The 19,645-nt window shown below is 39.5% G+C and overlaps 1 long non-coding RNA gene across 1 annotated transcript; it reads right to left on the reverse strand.

Annotated features, from left to right (window-relative positions):
• Nucleotides 1–7,527: 7,527 nt before the first annotated feature.
• LOC106499674 (uncharacterized) lies at nt 7,528–16,289 on the reverse strand. Its single transcript, XR_001295222.2, has 5 exons — nt 15,202–16,289; nt 14,302–14,365; nt 13,926–14,001; nt 9,164–9,305; nt 7,528–7,727 (listed from the first exon to the last, which is right to left on the reverse strand). It is a non-coding gene; the product is annotated as an uncharacterized lncRNA (long non-coding RNA).
• Nucleotides 16,290–19,645: the final 3,356 nt, after the last annotated feature.

The raw sequence follows: 19,645 nt of genomic DNA on the forward strand, positions 1-19,645 counted from the left end.
GGAATCTTCTTTATTAATTTATTCTATTACTGGCTAATTGCTTATATAATGTAAATTTGCAAAGGTCAATGCTTGAAATCACCAAACAATAAAAAGGTATGAAACACTAACAAGTACTAATACAATGAGAAGGTTAATCAATAGTCTAAATGAAGCCTTGTATTGCCAATGATGCATGAAAATGTATTATTGTTAAAGACTACAAGCATGGGTTTCACTGAAAACAATAAAATAAAGAGCCGTGCAGTTTGAGACAAACACAGTAGAAACAGCATCTGTAAATATGGAGTGTACAATGAAATTCTTCAAAAGAGCACCTTCAAGAAATAAGCCATGTCACTGAAACCCTTTCTTTTTTTCCCCGCAAAAAAAAAAGGAAAAAGAATGCTGATGCAATAAAGACATACTTCACAACGGCCAACTCTAAACTATATGGGTGTATAGCAGGGTGATTTGTTTACATATATATAAAATACTGCATTTTTAACCTACCTAAAGAAGCGATTACATATACTAAACTTTCACAGACTTGCATATAAACCTGCAGCCTCACATCAGACAGACTTCTTCACCCGACTTTCTTTAAAGAGCTGTGCAGAAAGGACAGAGCCACTCCAGACGTTCCCTGCTGTAAGGGGAAGCAGGCTCCTCTCAAAGGCTTGCTTTGCCGTATTACTTCTCGCTCATTTAGAAAATTCCTGCCTTCCTGAGCTTCTAACGGGTTCTGACAAATGTTAAAGAAAAATGGTATCTTTAAACCATCTCTGAATTCTAAAAGGCCGCGGAATCGGATTCTGTTTGTGGGAGCAATTTAGTTTTATTAAGCAGCATGACACAGACTAAATGAGCTAAGATAAGCCACGTACAGTATGTTGCAGCAGAGTCATCAGCCGCCGCAGAAGCCAATCAGTCTGGAGCCTGATTACCAAGCGCTGTGCCGACACATTGCAAGGAAAGGTGTTAAAAAACCCTCTTCTCGCTTACTCATCAGCCAAGCTAGGCACCCCATTTCACCTCGGATATTATTGAAGGAATTTCTCATGGCAGCAGAGGTTTGGCGAACTATGCTTCTCAGGAAATATTTTTGTATTTCTCTCTTTTCATTTAACCTCTTTGCCAAACCGCCAGTTGTGAAGCTTATTTCACTTGCACGGCATGGTTACAAAGCTGTTCACAAGCAGAGTCAGCAGCCCTTCTTGCGAGACCTGCCTTTGCTGCTCTCCAGCTGAGAGGAAAACAGAACACTTAAAACCAGTTGGTAACCCAAAGAGTTAGACCTGCTAAAGGCAGGTCTTAAATTGCTATTGTAGAAAGGTCATTAGCAGGTTTGATCAGAGCAAGGAGGGCTCGCTAGTTTACTCTATTAGTGTGATTTCTTCCCAAACAAATTCTGTTCATGAATTTTATAAGTACTGAATTAGAGGAAGCTGGTTTTCAGGGACAGGCATGGCTGCTGAGAACAGTCGTATAGTAATGTACCCTTATGTTTTAGGCAGAAAAAAGGAACCATTATTCTTTCTGAACATTTCCTTCCTCTTTATATCTTCAGATACTCTGCTTTCTCTAAGGTCATTGCATGAATTTAAGATACACCATTCTGGAAACTAAATTAGCCCTCATTTACTGGGAAGTTGAATGCAGCCAGACTAATGGTGGTGCAAATATAATTGGTTCCCAACATGTGTCAGTGTGTATACTCCTCAAGCCACGGAAAAGATGCATTATGGGACTAATTTTTAAATGTTAATGGATATTGGATGTTTGCCAGACACCCAGCTGTGCACAAAACATTGAGATGGTAAATAGCTCTTGATCTGTTTAGAAACAAATTATAATGGCTGTTTGGATTCCACATGACTGAAGGCATGGCAACCAGCACCAACTCGTACACTGACCCTATTAACTGCACCAAGGGGAACGGCCCAATTTTTAAAATCAAAATAAGAGACATAAAATAACACTATTAAGATAGCGTTTAAATTATTTTCCATTAATATTAAACAAACAAAATCCCAGCAACAACCCCTAGCACCTGTTACCACTGCCTTAGTGAGCTAACTTCTTTAAGGGAGTTTTTGTGCTAGGTTTGTTTGGTAGGAGGTCAGAAAGAAAATGCTTTCCTCACTCAATTAATTTGATTAGAAAGCTGCGATCTGAATGAGCAGCTTACCTGCACCTACAGAGCAAAGTCTCTCCCGCCGTACATCAGCAATAGGTCTTGCTGAGATGCACCAGGGCACAAGGCCTCTTCTCATTTGGTGTGTCATTCTCATCATTTTTAACTGAAAGTCTATGAATATTAGTATATGCAGGAAATCTCTACTTGAATTATCTTATTAATTGTATTCATTTGGTCAGCAAAGCCCCACAGGGAATTTTTTAAATCAGTCGGATCAGTTGCTTTTGATCACTGTACTGTAGCATTAGCAGAAAGTATAATTTTTCAGATGAAAAGTGTCAATTGTCAGCAAGCTTTTCCATAAACAAAATTGTCTTCAGCAGTTTGAGAGCCCTTTCCAGAAATAAATAAGACGTGAAGATTACAAGAACAATCTGTTTGTACTTAAGGGATCCTCCCCTTCTAGGATTTTGCTGGTTTGATCTGGAAAAATTCTGGAAAAAACCTTTCAAGCCCAGGATACAATCAGTCCATTTCATGGCAGCAAAGTTTCTCCATAAAACCAGCACTTCGAAACAGTAGGCAATTCCAAACAGAAAGTATCATTTAATCAATAGGGCAGGATTCAAGAGTGCCAAACAACTGACCATGCTCCGTCATTAAATCATAGTCTGTAAACAATACAAAATTTGGATTCCCCAAGGAACTTTGCAGTCACAACTTTGTATCTTGAATTTCTGCATCTTGGCATCTGTTCTGTTTGTCCATTTTTAACTTTTAACTGCTAATTTTGGTAGCTTACATAGATTGATCTCAATGATATGAGATACACTGATACATACACTAGGAAAGAAATCTTGAAAATCACTTCTCAGATTTCTTCAAAAGTAATTTTTTCTGTTTTTCTTCCTAAAAGAATGTTGCTTTAGCCAAATATAGAACATCTATGAAAGTAAAATCATCCTGACTATTAAGAAATATGTGTAATTCTGAAAGACAACATCAAAACATGCCAAAGGAGGATTATTTTTTTCCCTAATAGCTCAAGAGTCTTGATCCATTCTTACAGAGTAAGTATAAATCTTGGGGAAATGTTGTCCTTATCTCCCATTTCAAGTACTAAAAAAAAAAAAAAGATACAACAAACAAAAACCTCTTCCTCCATTCTACAAACTTGGTTGACAAACCATGAGACTAACAACAATAAATGTAGGTTCACATAAATGTATGTTTAGTCTCTGAACATTTGCAATCAATATTTTCAAGCTTGAGTCTGAATGCTGAGATTTTTTGCATAATATTTTAAGAAACCACTTTCTCCTGCCTTGCAATAAAATCTCAGGGGTTCGTAACAGGGGATTTTGTTCCATTTTTCACAAGGCTTTAACTGTCACTTGTTTGTTTGATTTTGTTTCTGAATTATCTAAAAAATAAAATAAATCCCCAAGTACACGTAATCCAGGGAAAGGCTGGGGTCTGGGCACACGAGCACTGCTGGTGCATTGGGCTCAGATGAGGGAAGCTGGGTTGCAACACCCTCCTTTGCCGTTTTCCAAGGTTAGTTCCATAATAACAAAAAGCATGAAAACGAGCTTCCTGCTCATTCCTGCTGCTGGCCGGGGTCTAAAACAGGGTGCATCCGCAGCCACCTGTAATTCACGCACCTTTATAACCTTATAATATATTCCAGCCTGGCTGCTAGAGACACACAAGCGGGACTTCTCTTTCCTAGTGAACCACCGATCCCATATCAGGTTTCTGAAAGCATGAGTACTTCAAGGACCAAACTATACCTCCAGTTATGTTAGTGTAAATCTGGAACAACTCTACTGACACCAGAGAATTTATTCTGAATTTTCAGAAGCAAATGAGAACAGAATCGGACCAGCAGCATTCAGGGTTTGAATGACCTACATCCAAAGTGGGTTTTCACAGATGCAGACTAATTTCATTATAGTACTCTGCAAAATCTTTTACTTGCACAACTTGTTTCCATTTCTTTTTAGTGTAATGAGATTTCATGATGAAAGCCAAATACAATCTAGTATAGCAAAAGTGCATGTTATACTGATCCTAATAAGCCCAATGAAAATCAATAATGCTGCTAGTTTCCCTGAAATCAGCCTACATAAGCTCCAAGCATCGTGTTCTGCCTAAAGCAGAGTATTAGCAGCTTATATTGAACAGATATTTCCTAGCAGAAAATCTGACAACAACTACGCTTGAGAAAAACAAAAAATGACTAGATAGTTGTCTCCGGTCCTTAAACTGCTAGTAAGAAGATCGTTCCCTTCCCGTTTCACCCAGTTACCAGCTGGGATGGAGCTGCCTTGATGACAGCAGCTTGCACTAGGGTGAGTCACTAAGCCCCCACTCCTCTTTCCTCTTTAAAAAAAGAATAGTCTTGTCCATCCATTTGCTGAACAAGGACAAGAAATTTTGCTCTGAGAGAAGTCGTCCCCTATTCACTGGCACAGAAATGAGGATTATAATAAAACTGAAAAAAAAAGTCAAGCACACTATATCAAGGAGAGATATTAAAAATTCAGGCAACCTGCTGCAACCAACTTTGAAAACATGCATGTATCTTCTACCATATTTCACTCCTTCAGCTTTTAGCTGGCCCTGCATTCAGGGATGGGTTATGCTGAGGTAAGAGGGATAAAGAGAGCAGTTTGGAAAGCAGAGACAAGAACACACAAACATGGGAGCACAGAAACAGCCAGTTCACCTATATGTTTTATCACATATAGTATATCTGGCAACAATAGCCATAGTTATGTAGGTTTTTATACTGCATGAATCTCAAATAAAATTCTTCTTTGAAGTTTGCCTCATCTGAAATAAGCTAATAAATGTAAAAAGCTTAAAATATAATTTCCATTGCATTAGTGAGCTATTTTCTTTTTTTTTCTTAGCATAAGAAAATGTTTCTCTGTAATGATCTACCTTATGAATGACCTGGGGAAATAATTTTAGGTTTCTTTAAAATGCAACCATTTATTTCTTACTGGGGAGTTCAATTTCATTAAAAGTTATGGAGTGAGCAGCAATAAGGCTATTTGCAGTACTGGATAGCCAAAGGTGCATAATTACTTCCAGTTTACTATTAAAACAATATTTAAATAATTCAGCATGCAATTGTTTTATTCTTTTTATAATGATGTACTATTAACAGGTTGACAGATTTGGAAGAGTGAGGTATTTTATGAATTTTTCAAATTAGGAAGTTCTTACAGAAGCAAATGTAAGCATGAGCTTTTATTTTTGTATAACGTTTGCATTATAAAGTCTTCCCTCAGGACAGGAACATACCAAATTTTTGCAAGTGTATAACTTCATGTAAGTAACATATTTGTATTTATTTACCAAATGTAACAAGGGTATTTCTGAATAAAATGATCTTTTATACAGACTACGCATATGTAACATATAAAAATATATGCTATGGTTATATTGGAAACATACTGGACCCTTTGGGAGGGGGCTGGGGCAAGGCTCATTCTGGCTAGTTCTGAGGATGTAACGGCTTATGCCCGTACATCACAGGTGTACAGTACTGTTGCTATGGAGACTGGCTCAAATGAGCAGGAAATTTCATTTTGATAAAGTTATATTCTTGGGCGGAGGGAGAGGGACTCTATATTCAGCATCACATATGGCATTTTTTAATGTTTGAGACACATGTTCTGTAAATAACAACACTCTTTAAAAAGGAGTCATATTTTCCCCTAGTGGTATTAGCACCTGTAAATAACAACTTGGAACTGGGTTATACAATTGGGAATGTCCCTATAACAAGAAACTGGCTCTTTTTTCTGCTTAGAATATCACAGACGGAAACAACAACTCATCGGGACAACGTACAAAGCGCTGGCAGCAACTCCAAAGCAAACACCAACAAAGCTGGGCACTTTTCTCTGCACTTGCTCTTCAAAGAATAAATAGCTTACTGCTGGTCGAAAAAAACATCTAGGGTTTGTTGAACTGAAAAGTGGAAGATTAATATCAGGTGAAATGTTTCATTAACTTGAGCTTGTGCAAAAATGTAATATTTGTTAATCTAAGAGATTAAACTTCTTCAGAATGGAAGGTCTCTCTGACTCCATCAATCAAAGCAACGTTTTGAAAATAATGAAATGAAATGTTTTCACTTTTTCCAGCTCCCCACACACCAGGATTTATCAACTCTAACAGTTCACCAAGACTGACAGAAATTTGCTGAACAATTCCACCAACCACAATCTGTATTTTTCAGGGAAACAGGATCTGACTGAAAGATGTCACCCAGCTGTACTCAGTAAGGACAAAGACACGACAATTACCACCAGGCTTGAGACCCACTGAAGCAGCTGACTCTTCCTTGCCTTCAATCCCAGCTCTCAGCAGCACCTTCGCCTGCCAGGTAGTTGCACAGTGATTTCCCTGCCCATCCCAGGCTCCTGCATTTCCCGCTGGCTAACCCAACCCCGGCCCACTCAGGGCAACCGCTGCACGTGCAGACTGGCACACCACTCCTTTTTCCCCTTGTCGGCTTTCTCATCACTGGAAGGGGAGGTGTTCAGATACCAGACTCAGAGAGCTACGGCAGCAGCCAGATAAACTGCCAGGCGCCTGCACGCCACTGAAAGGGACCCGGTGGTTTGCCAAAGGCAGCGATGAGCTACGCGACTGCGACTTCTGCCCGCGCAGCAGGAGCTAAAGGAGCTCTCCAAGTTGTGCTGAGTACCTTGATCATGTGAATAACGGGCCACTGCTTTCATCCAGACCCACCACGAGTATTACAGACCTCACCATACTCCTGTGCCTTCTACTTGCAGGTGGCACAAAACCTAGCGTCTGTGGGAAAAAACAGTATGGGTGAATTGGGACTGACTGGGGACTGGATGTAACACAGGAAGAAAACAGAATCGGGATATAGCTAGCTGCTCTAGGCCGGGGGCCACACACATTGTGTGGTAGTGGAGCAAGCTGAAGGACGTGGGAAGCACGAGAGACCAGCTCACCTCCGCAGGTGAACATCTCCTAAGGAGAAAAGTTCTTAGCTCATTTGGCAAACAAGGGTTAGGACAGACTTTTGTTTTGTTTTGAAATCTTGACATTTTGAAGGCTCCTAGCTTGATTTGCACCTAGCAGCCTTATGATGGATAATGCTAAGATTTTTTTGGACCATGAAATTTTCTTCTGCGCTAATTTATAACAGAAACCATGTAAATATTAAAGGATTGATTACTACTCCTAGACTTTGGCTCCATGGTTGAAACTACAGACTATTAAGCCTGTTACCTGAAAGCCACGTTTCCTTACCCTAAATAGAGTATCACTCAGAGAAGCCACGCTGAGAAGAATTTTGGGTTTCTGGTGTATATTAAACACTACTCATTGTTATGAAGGGTTGTTGGCAAAATTGAGCCCTTGGTGATCATATGTCTTTTCCCAAACTATATCTTAACTTCCATAAATAACTGATGAGGTGGAATCTCCTTTTGCACCTCAGTGTTGTGCTCTTTTATTATAAGAAAAATATCTTTTGTACTGTAATAACATCACCTGCCACTATAAAATAAAGAGTATTCACTTCTCCCCCATCTCTTCCTGAACCAAGCACCTAAAATAGAGAAGATAAACAAAAGTCAAAGAAGATAAAAAATATCAATAAAGTTACACTGTTAAATTGAAATATTTACTACCATGGGGGGAAAACCTTTAATTAAAATAAAAATACCTAAGATAGTGTCAGGCAGTGCGACAATGAAGATGTCATTACTAAACAGGACTCTTCGGTCCCTTAGCTGTCAATAATTAATACATTATTTACACTTGCACATTCCCATTTCCCAGCTTTCAAGATTTCATTTACACTCTGATCCTTTGCTCAGCAGCAAATTTAACATCATTGTGACCTTCTTCTGCCTGACACTGTACACCTATCAAACTGAGAGAGAGAATAGCATCTAATATGTGCATTTATTAAAGCAGAAAGCTTCAGTTACAGGAAGAAGTGACAAATGCCAGTGTTTGCCACAGCAAACTGGAAGAGAAACAAATTGCTCCCAAAGAAAAATCAATTAAGAAGCCACCTTAATAATACTGTTTGTGGGAGCCTCAACATTTGCATGTTTTAGGGAAATATAGCTGAAGTGTTTCTAATTAAAACCCTAAGGAATTAGCAAACTTACAAAAGCCATACCACAAACTGCAGACAACCTTATGTTATAGATACACCATTTTGACTATGTGAAATTAAAATATTCTGTTGGGTTGAAATGGCATTTTTCTCATGATGCAGAGGAGATGCATCCATTATATATTCCCAGGAGAAACAATGTCAGATGGTCATATGAGATGTAAATTGCTGTTGCATCACAGTGTATATAAATGTGCATATTTATTTAGTATAAGAATATGCAAACTATCAGCATAAAATTTAACATATGTTAAAACTGTGTGCTGTAAGCAAGGATTGCCAGAACATAGCTAACTGTGGTAATCCTTTTGAAGTCAGTGAGAATTTTCATATTAGAGGTAATTTTTCTGTTTCAAAACACAAGTATTATGGACCTATATTGGCCCACTGGGGACAGACCCTGGATGATCTTGATGTGGGAAATCTTTCACAGAAATTTGGCTCTCAGGCTCTCAAGGAATTTTCCTCTTGACTTCAGCAGATTTTGGAGCATGTCCTCAGTGCAGTCAGAAAGTATCAAGAGTAAGAAGAGCAATAGTCCTTGTCCAAAAAAGGACATAACCCAAGATATTTTTCAACATGCTGGCATTACGCTGAACCATTAAACAAACCCCAAAGAAGTTACATTGTCTTTTTCGACTGTGTAAGATTTATGGTCATCATCTAGGAAACCCTCTTTCACATCTGTAGCAATCTAATGCTCTCTCAATTGCTCACGACTTTTCAGAAAGAGCCTGTATTCTCCTAGCCAAACAGGCCCTTACTGTGGTTGAAGGTTGCCCGAACATCACAACATCTGCGTTATGTTAGGCAGAACAGACGATTCGTACAGCGTCACAGCTCAGGGTTAACCATACCATTGACTCTCTGGGTGTCTCTGAGCACCTCTGCTGAGTGATCATGCCAGGTCTTGCACTTCTCTTTGGTGGCGATGGCATCCTTGTCAATCATATGGAGGCCTGACTGGATTTGGCACTCTCAGAAGTTTCCTCTCAGGAGCTGTAATCAGAGGGAAAACACAGAGATGCTGGACAGCTTCTACAAAACAAAGCACCATCTGTTTATCCAACAGGAACACACCGGTCAGAGGCAGGAAGGGTCGAAGTGACGGGATCACATTGTCTGAAACAAGGTTCAGCTTTCCCGCTGCTTTCAGGCACTGCCGACACAGAAACCCACCTGAGACTAACTTAACTCTTAGTTAAGCTATGTTAGGCTATGCAGAAGCAACACAATAACCAGTCCAACAACGTCATAACCTCTAACTCATAAACTATAATTCTCATGAACTGCCATTACAATGATAACCAGCTTCCATTTTCTTCGTGTATAGTCAGCACTCGCACATTTTTGTCAAAGCTATGTAAAGCAAGGAGGTCTGCCTTAAAGACGTTAATATAACCACTCTGAGGTTAATACCACATCAATTCATTTCCCATTCCAGTATATACTGACTCCTATTTCTACTGCCCTGTCTCCTCTTTGTCATCTGCTGGTGATCTCCAGTTGGCACTGGAGTGAGTACATGTTGTTATTGCACACTTGGCGCCTGCTGCATCCTACTGTCCCCCTCTTCAAAACCAGTTTGAGTCTAACTCTGATTATTACAACACCATAAAGATTAGTTAATACTCAACAAAAAGGAGCTCATACATTATTTTGCACACTGAGAAATTAGTATCATTTACTGCAAATAAAAATTTGCAGGATGAATTCTTGCATGCCAGTTCTTAGCAAGGAGCACAATATATTGGTTGAATTGTGTTTTCTTGTTAGCAATAGAGATTTTATAGCAGAAGCCCTGGCACAATCTTTATGATGGAAGAGCAAACAGTACTGCATCCACTCTGCCATAAAAAGTAATAATTTCTGGAAGACTACAGCAGAGCAAAAATTCCAGGCTGTGGACTGGATTCAAACTGGTGAGTACCCAAAATGTGTCCAAATGCCACCCAGTTGCAGCAAGATCTGTTCTGAATTCCTGAGCTATTACATGGATATAGTGTTTATGAGACATGCCGGATTGATGGCATCTGCATGCAGATTCTTTTTTCCTTGCCATACAACAAGTACACATGGAAACCAGACTGTAAATTTGCCTCCCCTGTCCGTTTCTGTAAATTACTGCTTGACAAGTGATGGGCTAGCTTTAATGGCATAAGAAAATAATTTGTTCTCTCAGCTAATTGTTCTTCATGCCTATTTACTCTCATTTTGATCATTATCAAGTTATGAGTTTTGTAATGCAAATCATTTGGAAAAAAAATGTTAACTGATGGATTACAATAAGGGGAAAGTTTAGCTCTTCTTTCACCACTGTGCACTCTTGCTTTGGTTTCTCAAATGATGACCTAAAAATCAGCCAGACAAGAAAGCAACCAGCAGAGCCTGTGTCTGACTAGAAAGCCCCTTTGTCTTCCACCTTTCCTGTCAAGAAGTTAGGCATGCACAACGTGTGGTAGGAAAAAATCAGATGCAGTGTTTACTTCTACGATGGCAAAATCATCCATAACCCATTTTCTCCAGAATTTATTTGTCAAAGGTGAGAGACTGAAAAGCATAAGATAACCAGCCCTGCAACTTCTCAAGTTCTCATTCCCATATGGACAAAAAAGAACAGACCAGAAGAGTTATAGGTGTTGGGTTTTTTTTTTTTTTTTTGTTTTTGTTTTTGTTTTGTTTGTTTTGTTTTTAAATCATCAGCATTTTCATCACCAGTCCCAAAATCTCCAGCCTTCTCCATGCAATGAGGAGGACCTGTCTACTCTCTGTTCTTCCTGCCTCCTACACATTTTTATTTTTCACAGGTGCACACAGAGGAAACCCTGCAATTTCAGAGACTGGCCCAAGCCAGTCCATACAAACACACCTCCAGAATGGGGCAGCAAGACCATCCTTTGGGTTTTGTCTCAAAGAGGCGAATGGCAGAACTGAGAGCACAGCCTTCGCAGGTCAGCTCACCTTCTCACACCACTCTGGGCTCTCTCCACTAGGATGGCAAGGGCATGATAAGTGCTGGCCATCAGGTTTGCTGAGGGCTGACATCAGCGGAAGGAGCACAGTCTTGTGGTGCTACCGTTAGACTGCTGTGCCAAAGGGTGAGTTAATACAGTGACACGACAGCATTGCTAATCAGCCTTAGGCTCCAACCAACCCTCAGATTCTTAGGCTCAAAATAGGAGATAAGACCCCCGAGGACGTAGGTCTGACTAGCTCTGTTTCTATTTCATACTGATATTTCCAACCAGTTCTGTTTCTGTTACAGCGTTACATTTTGGGTACTCACCAGTTTGAATTCAGTCCACGGCCTGGAATTTTTACTCTGCTGTAGTCTTCCAGAAATTATTACTTTTTATGGCAGAGTGGATGCAATACTGTTTGCTCTTCCATCATAAAGTCACAGATGACTTCATGGTGTTATTTGGAGGAGAAATTCAGTAATATGTGAGAAGTACTGAGAAGGAAGGGGTGCAAGGACCATACAATCAGGACAAAGTATGACTGAAAGAAGTAAAAGACAGGAATGAAGGAGTCATTTGAAAAAGGGAGGAAAACAAACCATTGATGAAAACAGAAAGACTAAGGAAACTAGAGGTAGGAACGGGAGAGGGTGACCAGGAGGCAACGGACAGTCAGGCCGACAACCTGCTCTTATGACGGGCCCGAGAGCCGTGAGCCAGCGCTGACAAAGCCCCACGAGTGCAGCTCTGAGCGTGTCCTGGTGACTTCCGGAGACAGGGCTGGATATGTTAACTCAAGATCAGTGCCTTCCTAACATGGCTACATTACTGTGATTTCCAGACTGAAGGTTGCTAGCTCAGAGCATGGGTTGGCTGCACGCATGGCAATTTTTTGCTTCTGTTCACACAGAATACACAAATGCATCCTCATACTAACTGTAAAAATACAAAGTCATTATAAAAGAGAGGTGGCACAAAAATACCACAATGAAGTGCACACATACACATATACAGTTTTATACGTTTAATTAAGTAGAGATGTAAACAGATAAAACTAGTAAGAGAGAAGGTATATTAATGCCCTTCACCATAGCACAGGACTTTTTGATTTTTTTTATCTTGTGTCTCAAAGATAAGAGGAGACAGAACCAACGTTGGTTTTATATGGTCAGGCTTGCTGGTTTTGCTCGTTTTGGATCATAGCTGCTGACACATTAGAAAAATACAATTTGGCTGTGTCAGCCCACACTGCGTGCAGGTCTGTTGTGTGCGGGTGGGTGTGGAGAAGGATCACAACGCAAAATGTGAACTGTGTGTAAAACCCCCGTAACTTACCCTCCGGAAGGGGAGTTTATGTAAATTACATTAAAGCCCTTACTCTTGTTTGCTGATAAATTTATAGACATTAGCATCAAGGTAGCAATCAGGAATTCATCAGCTTTACTTTTTTATACCCTGTTAGTCTCTGATAACTTCTCTCTTCAAGTGACATACTGTAACATTGTGCAGTATTAAATGATATGCACAAATAAGTACCTAATGGTAGATTTAAAGATGTTGCAGCAGTCCAAGTTCTTTCATTTTCCTGATTATAACGGCATTTGCATAATGTATGAATTCAAACATTATTGCTGTTAAATAATGCATAAATATTCTCCCATGCTGAAATACATCTATTTCCTCTCCATGAATTATTTTGAATGTATCATTCAGTTGTTGTTCTATTTAAAAATGTAGTTAGAACTTTGCATATATCAGTATTATGACTGGAAGAAGTATCATCACAAGTAGTTGGCTAACACTCCAAACTGTAAATGAAGTATACATTATTAAATGGGCCATCTACTTCCTTCTTCAGAAAGCATTATCACCAGAATACAATATTGAGTATTCCTGAAATGTCAGAAAGAAATGCAGGTACATACTTGATTATCTGCCAGGTCTTAGAAAAGAAAAAAATAACATTTTGTTCCCCAGCCTGAAGGGAATATGAACATGGTCATATACAAAAAAAGAGATAAATCTGTAAGAGGTGATTGTGTGAGTCCTTGAATAGCTCTTTGTGAAACTAAGCACCATCAACACCCATTGACTTCCAAACCCATATCCCCCAGATGATGGACCCTTTTATTTATATTTGATTTTATAAAATGTGCCATCTAACAAACTCTTAGATAAATCCTGTCAACACTGTCACAGAAGTCAGTTACATCAATGACAGATGACAGGATGAATAAAAGGACTTCAGGATTCAAGCATCTAAACTTGAGTACAAAAAATTTTAACTCAGTGAACAACATTTAACAATAAAAATGTCAAAATGGAAATAACATAGAACCTAGGTCCCTCCTGGGTCTATAGTCCAGCTTCAATGGTCAAAGAAACTGAAGAAGCTCATATAACCCCAAGGACTCATCAATATCTTATACGTTTACTTACAAATGTGCAAAAGTACAGGTTTGCCTACCTCACCCTAGTGCCTTTTTCCCCTGCTTATGCTACTGTAACATCTTTCTTATGAAATATCTTCTTTTTGCAATTGGAGTATTTAAAGTAAGATTTAAGTATCAACTTCTAATTGTACTGCCTCAATTCCCCCCGCCACCCCCAAAACTGGTTACTTTTTTTTTTTTTTTTTTTGGAATTACTTTTTACTTACCATGTAGACATGACTTAGTGTTTCAATTTGGATCCTCACTTGCTGGGTTCTCTTGTCTCAGTCAATTTTCCATTTGCTGAAGGAAATAATCACGTCTCCAATAAACATCATCTTTTTTAAAAGTGTGCCATCTTTTATGATTTGTCATTATAATGCTAAAAAGTGTCTGTTCCATCAGTGCCATCACCATTACTTTAGCCATATAAACCCCCATACATATATATACACATGTGCAAAGAGACTATTTACTTTGTCAAACAGATTTTCTGCCACCGCTCCTCCCTTTTTTCCCTTACTGCTGTTGATGGTATAGTGGAAATGCACTTTTAAAACCTAATAAACAGATCCAGTGATAAAACGAACACATTTTACTTACACTTATTTGAAGTGATTCTGCATAAACTGAGGAACATTCTGAAATGGATTTGATCAACTTGAAACTATTGAAAGTAAAACACAGAAAACATCTCACCTCATTCTTAAATTCAATATACTTGCTAACCCAAATAAAATGGACTGTGAAAAAGCCTGCTGGTTTCTAATGCATAGACATCTCTAAAAAATAGTTGCTGCACAAATGCAGCATAAACAAAATCTCTGATTTACAAAACTGACTATTCCTCCATGTCATCAGCATATAGTCAAAATACACCAGTTTTACTTAGCAAAGGTGTTGCTATTTTTGGAGCTGAGCTGGGATAGGAAACGATCCCACATGAAAGAATGCTTAATACTCACTCTAATACTGCCTAGTTAGGCTTTCCTTAACTTTCCCTTGAATTTTGATTATTTTCTTCCTACAGAGGTTTTCCAAATCACTTCACACCCAGAATTTGTAGTACTGTGGCAAAGTCCCCTGGGTGGTCTGTGCATAGAAACTCTCAGGTAACTGAATATTTGGTTAACTTTGCTCAGACCATCAATGACCACAGTGAGTGGTGATTTTTCAAATCCAGTCATAGCATCTAGATCACTTTTTCTTGGGAAGAAATATCCACAAGATGCAGCTAAGCTGGGACAGGTTTTTTTTGTTGTTGTTTTTTGTTTTTAAATCAGCTTGAACAGGTTTAATCATGCGGATTCCCAATTTACAATTAGAGAAAGGCTGAAAAGACAAACTGGCTGCCAAGAACAAAACTATCCTACATGGTATCTGTTGCATTTCAGGAATTTTCATAAGTCACAAAGAAAGGACTAAACAGGTGGAAAGAAACACACTCTAGTTAAAAACACCTTTGTTTAATTCACAAATGAATTAACGAAGTATGAAACTCACCTCATTATCTTGTGGATATGCTGTCAGGAACAGAGGGTGTATAGTTTATAACAGTGACAAAAAAGAGCGGTGGTGTACATATGAAACTCTACTTCCCATGGGTCCCTTGCTTTGATTTCTGCCTTTAATACTGATAAGAAGTGACAGTAGTTGGATAAAACAATCAAAATTGGAGTTGAAGAGCTTATAAACCCCCTGGCACTTCAATAAACCAAAAGCCAATACAAACCTTAGGAAAAAAAATCATATCCATTTTGACTCTGAATGGCCACATGGAGCAGAACTGACACACATTCAGAGGGCTAAAAGTTACATCCTGATCTATTTTACTCTCATTTCATAAATTTTAAATAAAAAATAAATGCTAAATCTTACATGGAGAACTAAAATCTTTTATAATCTTTTAGACAGTTGCTGCCAGTTCTCAAGAGAGCTTTATGCCTGCTGCTAAATGTCTACAAATCAATATTTAATATTTTGGAAGATGAAGTCTTAATTATCCATCTCCCCTTTAAGCATCAAACCCACTTTCAATGAAAATACAACCATTCACTGGCTGATGGATTGGCTGCTGCTTATTAGCACATCTTTTTCTGTAGGTCAGAGAGAGGGACTTCCAATCACATTTCTTGTTTGCTAAAGATAGCATTCATTTCACCTAACTTTACCTATCTAGAAGTTGATCTCAGTTAGTTGCTGAAACTCCTGCGCAGTCACTGGCACCCCCAGTACACAACTCGGCACATCAGATTTAACCACCGCTCCCAGGTCGCAGCTGCCTATTTCTCCCCGCAGATGAGAGGGGGAGCCTAGGCAAGTAGCCTAAACTAGGCATCGAACATTTAAACAGCTAAGACTAAGAGAGGGGGAGATGGACAATTATGAAATCACTAAGGTAAACGTGAAAATAGAGGAGGATTGTCCTTTAACATTTTAATTTAAGTCCAGGCAAATCTTATTGCAGAATATATTTTTCTCATTTTCAAATATAACTATTAAATGTGTACTAAATAGTCTGAAGTTACAGAAGACCAGATTTTCAAAGATATTCAGGCAACTAAGAATTCCAGTGTCTTGGCATTTCAACATCCCATAGGCAGCTACTCACATTTAAAATCTTGCTCTGAGTGCTTCTAGGATGAGATTCTCTCACTTTCTATTTAGTGGAAGTTGAGAGAAAGTGCAAGCACAGAATCCAGCAAACTCTGGATCGGGACTCTTTGAAAGTGAGTTACATGACAAACTCTTTTACTTGTAATACCCACTTTTCAGTTTAATATCACCAAACGCAAAGATTTTTAGGAGAGGCCAAAACCAAAGTCCACTGAAATTAATAGGAGCCTTTTAGCTGATTTCTTTGGAATCTGGATAAGCCCTAGGAGCACAAAATCACTGTAAAACTTAAATATATATATTCCAATTAAGTGGAGATTTTGACACTAGAACAATCTGTTCAAATAGAGCTGACAGAAACAAATGGATTTTTCTAATAGATACTTCTATTTTAGAAAGCCTCTTATCTTCTCTGTTGCTCCTTGCACTTGATCCTGTACTGAAATCCTGGATTGGATTTGTGGCATCACATTTATTTCTCCGGCAACTGATTTTGGGTCACAGGCACAAGAACTATGACTTCACTGCAGAAGATGAGTCTGAATCGAAAGGGAGAGAATCCTTTATAAATAAATCAAAAATATCTTTCAATGGTGAATGCAAGGTAGAAAATAAAAAGTCTAATACATACTTTGTAAATACAGGGTTTAGTGTAAAGGCAACTTTTTTGCTCTAGAAAGCCCAAGAATGAGCGTGCTGTACCAGACCAAAGGTTTATGAACACAATATTGCTCCTCTGACAGTGACCAGTATTTGTTCTCAAATGTGTGTGACTATTTCTTGTTATGCAAAGACTTAGTGGAGAGTCTGGCTCTGAGAAAGGAAATCTCAAGTGCCAGTACAAACCGGAGCAGTGACATGAAGAAATCTTAATCCTGTCACTGGCTTTGAATCTTTAGGGTATAAAGCAGCATAGCAATCTCTGTTATTCCAGGCCCACTTTACCCACTGAGCCGCCTGAGGAACACACTAACGCTCTGAACCTATCTCATTTTGAGCAACGTATTTTTATAGTGGAAACCTCTTAAGAAGGTAACATAATGCCCACCAGTGAACCTCAGTTGCAGGTAAGAGGAAACAATAACAGCACTATTTCAGACGACATTACAAGTTGAGATTGGCTATTAGACCCCAGTCCGACCCTTAACCACGTGCTTAATTCAGTCCCTGGCCAGGTGGAGCACCTGCGTAACACTAAACAGCGCTGTGCTTATCCCACGCTTCCCGTGAGCGCCTCCCTTCAGGTCACCCTCCTCCATGACCCAGACCGCTGTGCAGGTCCCGCTTGGCTCACAGCTTTCACTCCTCCCCTGCCCCTTCAAGCAGCCACCTCTCATCCCAGCCCAGCCAGCACTTCGCCTTCAATTTTATTAAAAAACAAAAAACAACACACACTCACTTGGACCACTAGCACAATATTGCGATGGGTCCGGTGCACGCTACCCGTCCGGGTGCAGCTCTTGCTTGCCGCCCGCCTCTCCTGCCACGTGCAAACAGGGTGTGGGTGCAAGCACTGCCCAGGCACGGCTGGGCTCTGCAGCAAGTGCGGAGACACGGGAAGCGGGGCGGCGAGCCGCAGTGCTTGGGGAGGAGCCCCATGACAGGCGGTTACCACAGATCCGCAGGCATGGGGTATCCTTTGAAATGATGCTCCCCTTAGCAAGATCTTTCCATGATCAAAAAACCTCCGAGAAGTAACCTCACAGGGGAGCAAGATGGGAGAGTAGGGCCTTCAGGGCATGGTGCCTTCAAAGAAATCACAGAGCAGCCCAGCAGCTTGCAACCTTTCTAGGAAAGGGATGGTTTCTTTAACAGAGTCATGACATGCACACCTTTTCCCTCCTGTCAGCTATGTTTATGGTGGCTTTAGATAAGTGGAGAGTATATACGAGATGTAACACTCTGGCCCTTCTTATTTCTTTGAGCAGTTTTAGTATAGCAGAAGGATTTTTTTTCCACTTTCCTATTTCATCCTTGCATTAATGCATTAAGAGAATTGCATTGCAATATTCAATGAAAATCACAGGTGACAGGAATCAGTGTGGCTCTGTTGACTTCAAGAGCACCATGCTGACTTACTTAAATTTCTGGCCACAAGCTTCTTCAAGTGATTTAGCTCAGTGCATAGAAAATGTCTTCAAAAGATTTTTTTTTCCCCCCTTGGGAATTGTCCTCAATACCATGAGTGCACAGCAGCTGTATCAGTCATTTGGTCCACTAATTAAGAGAACTGGAATGATCAGCTTTAAAGCTTTAATCCCTACCTCTAAAAGAACCTGAATAAATTCTTAACACACAAAGTACAGACAGCAACTTTGTATACAGACATGCCATTCTGGTATAACCCAAAGCATTGTTATGCTTTTTTATGTCTGGGAAGACAGTCATTAATGATTTGATCCTGTCCAGTTCGGGTTTAAAGGAGACTTTCTTTTGGCATGAATAGAAGCAAGATCAAGCCCTTAAATACATGTCTTCCCTAGAGGACCAGGATATGCTGATGTGAGAGATTGCTCCAGCAAGCAGAAAAATGAGCTGGAACTTCTCCTAGTTTTGCTTTGTCCTTTGCATTTTTCATACTCTGTATTGACAGTTTCTAGATGTGCAGCATTCTGTGGCTGGTGATCCTTCCTACGCCTATGTACTTTGCTGTCTACAGCCCTATTAACCTCAGATTTATTAGCTAGTTTGTCAGCCACTTACACTGCCAGCTTCCCAAGAGGCAGACACATCCCTATGTGAAGATGCACCAAAAAGGCAGCAATGGAAAAAAGTACAATCCATCTCACCCCTTTCAACTTTAAGAACACTTTAAGAATGTGCACATTTTACACCTATTCAACCAAGTGCAAGCATAATTTTTTTTAATTCAAGCTTAAAACATATATAGCCAAGTCTAGCATTTATTTTACCTTCAGAAACTATTCTTTTCTTTCCATTTTGTATTGTTTGGGAAGGAAGGAGAAATATATTGACTTATGGAAAAAGACCATAGTGGATCTTGGGTGAGGAAGCAAGATATCAATAATAAAAGAGACTTATCATTCTGTGTGACTGGAGGGAAGCTATAAAATATCTCAAAGGACTATTCATTTGATCTCTTGCTTGAGACTCCATTACAATCACATGCTAAAACGTAAACAGCAGGCACAATATATGGTGTGTGGACCACTGACTGGCTTCATCACCTACCCGAGGAGTAGCTGTGCCCCGTGACCGCATCCACATTCTTGAACACCACATTGAAAATTTGGCTTTAAGTGTCAACTTGAGATTGGAAATCAGAACAGCAAGAGTACAGCAAGTGAATCTATGAAATATTTAGACAGGT

Source organism: Apteryx mantelli, chromosome 8 (genome assembly GCF_036417845.1).
Source record: "Apteryx mantelli isolate bAptMan1 chromosome 8, bAptMan1.hap1, whole genome shotgun sequence".
NCBI classification, from domain to species: domain Eukaryota; kingdom Metazoa; phylum Chordata; class Aves; order Apterygiformes; family Apterygidae; genus Apteryx; species Apteryx mantelli.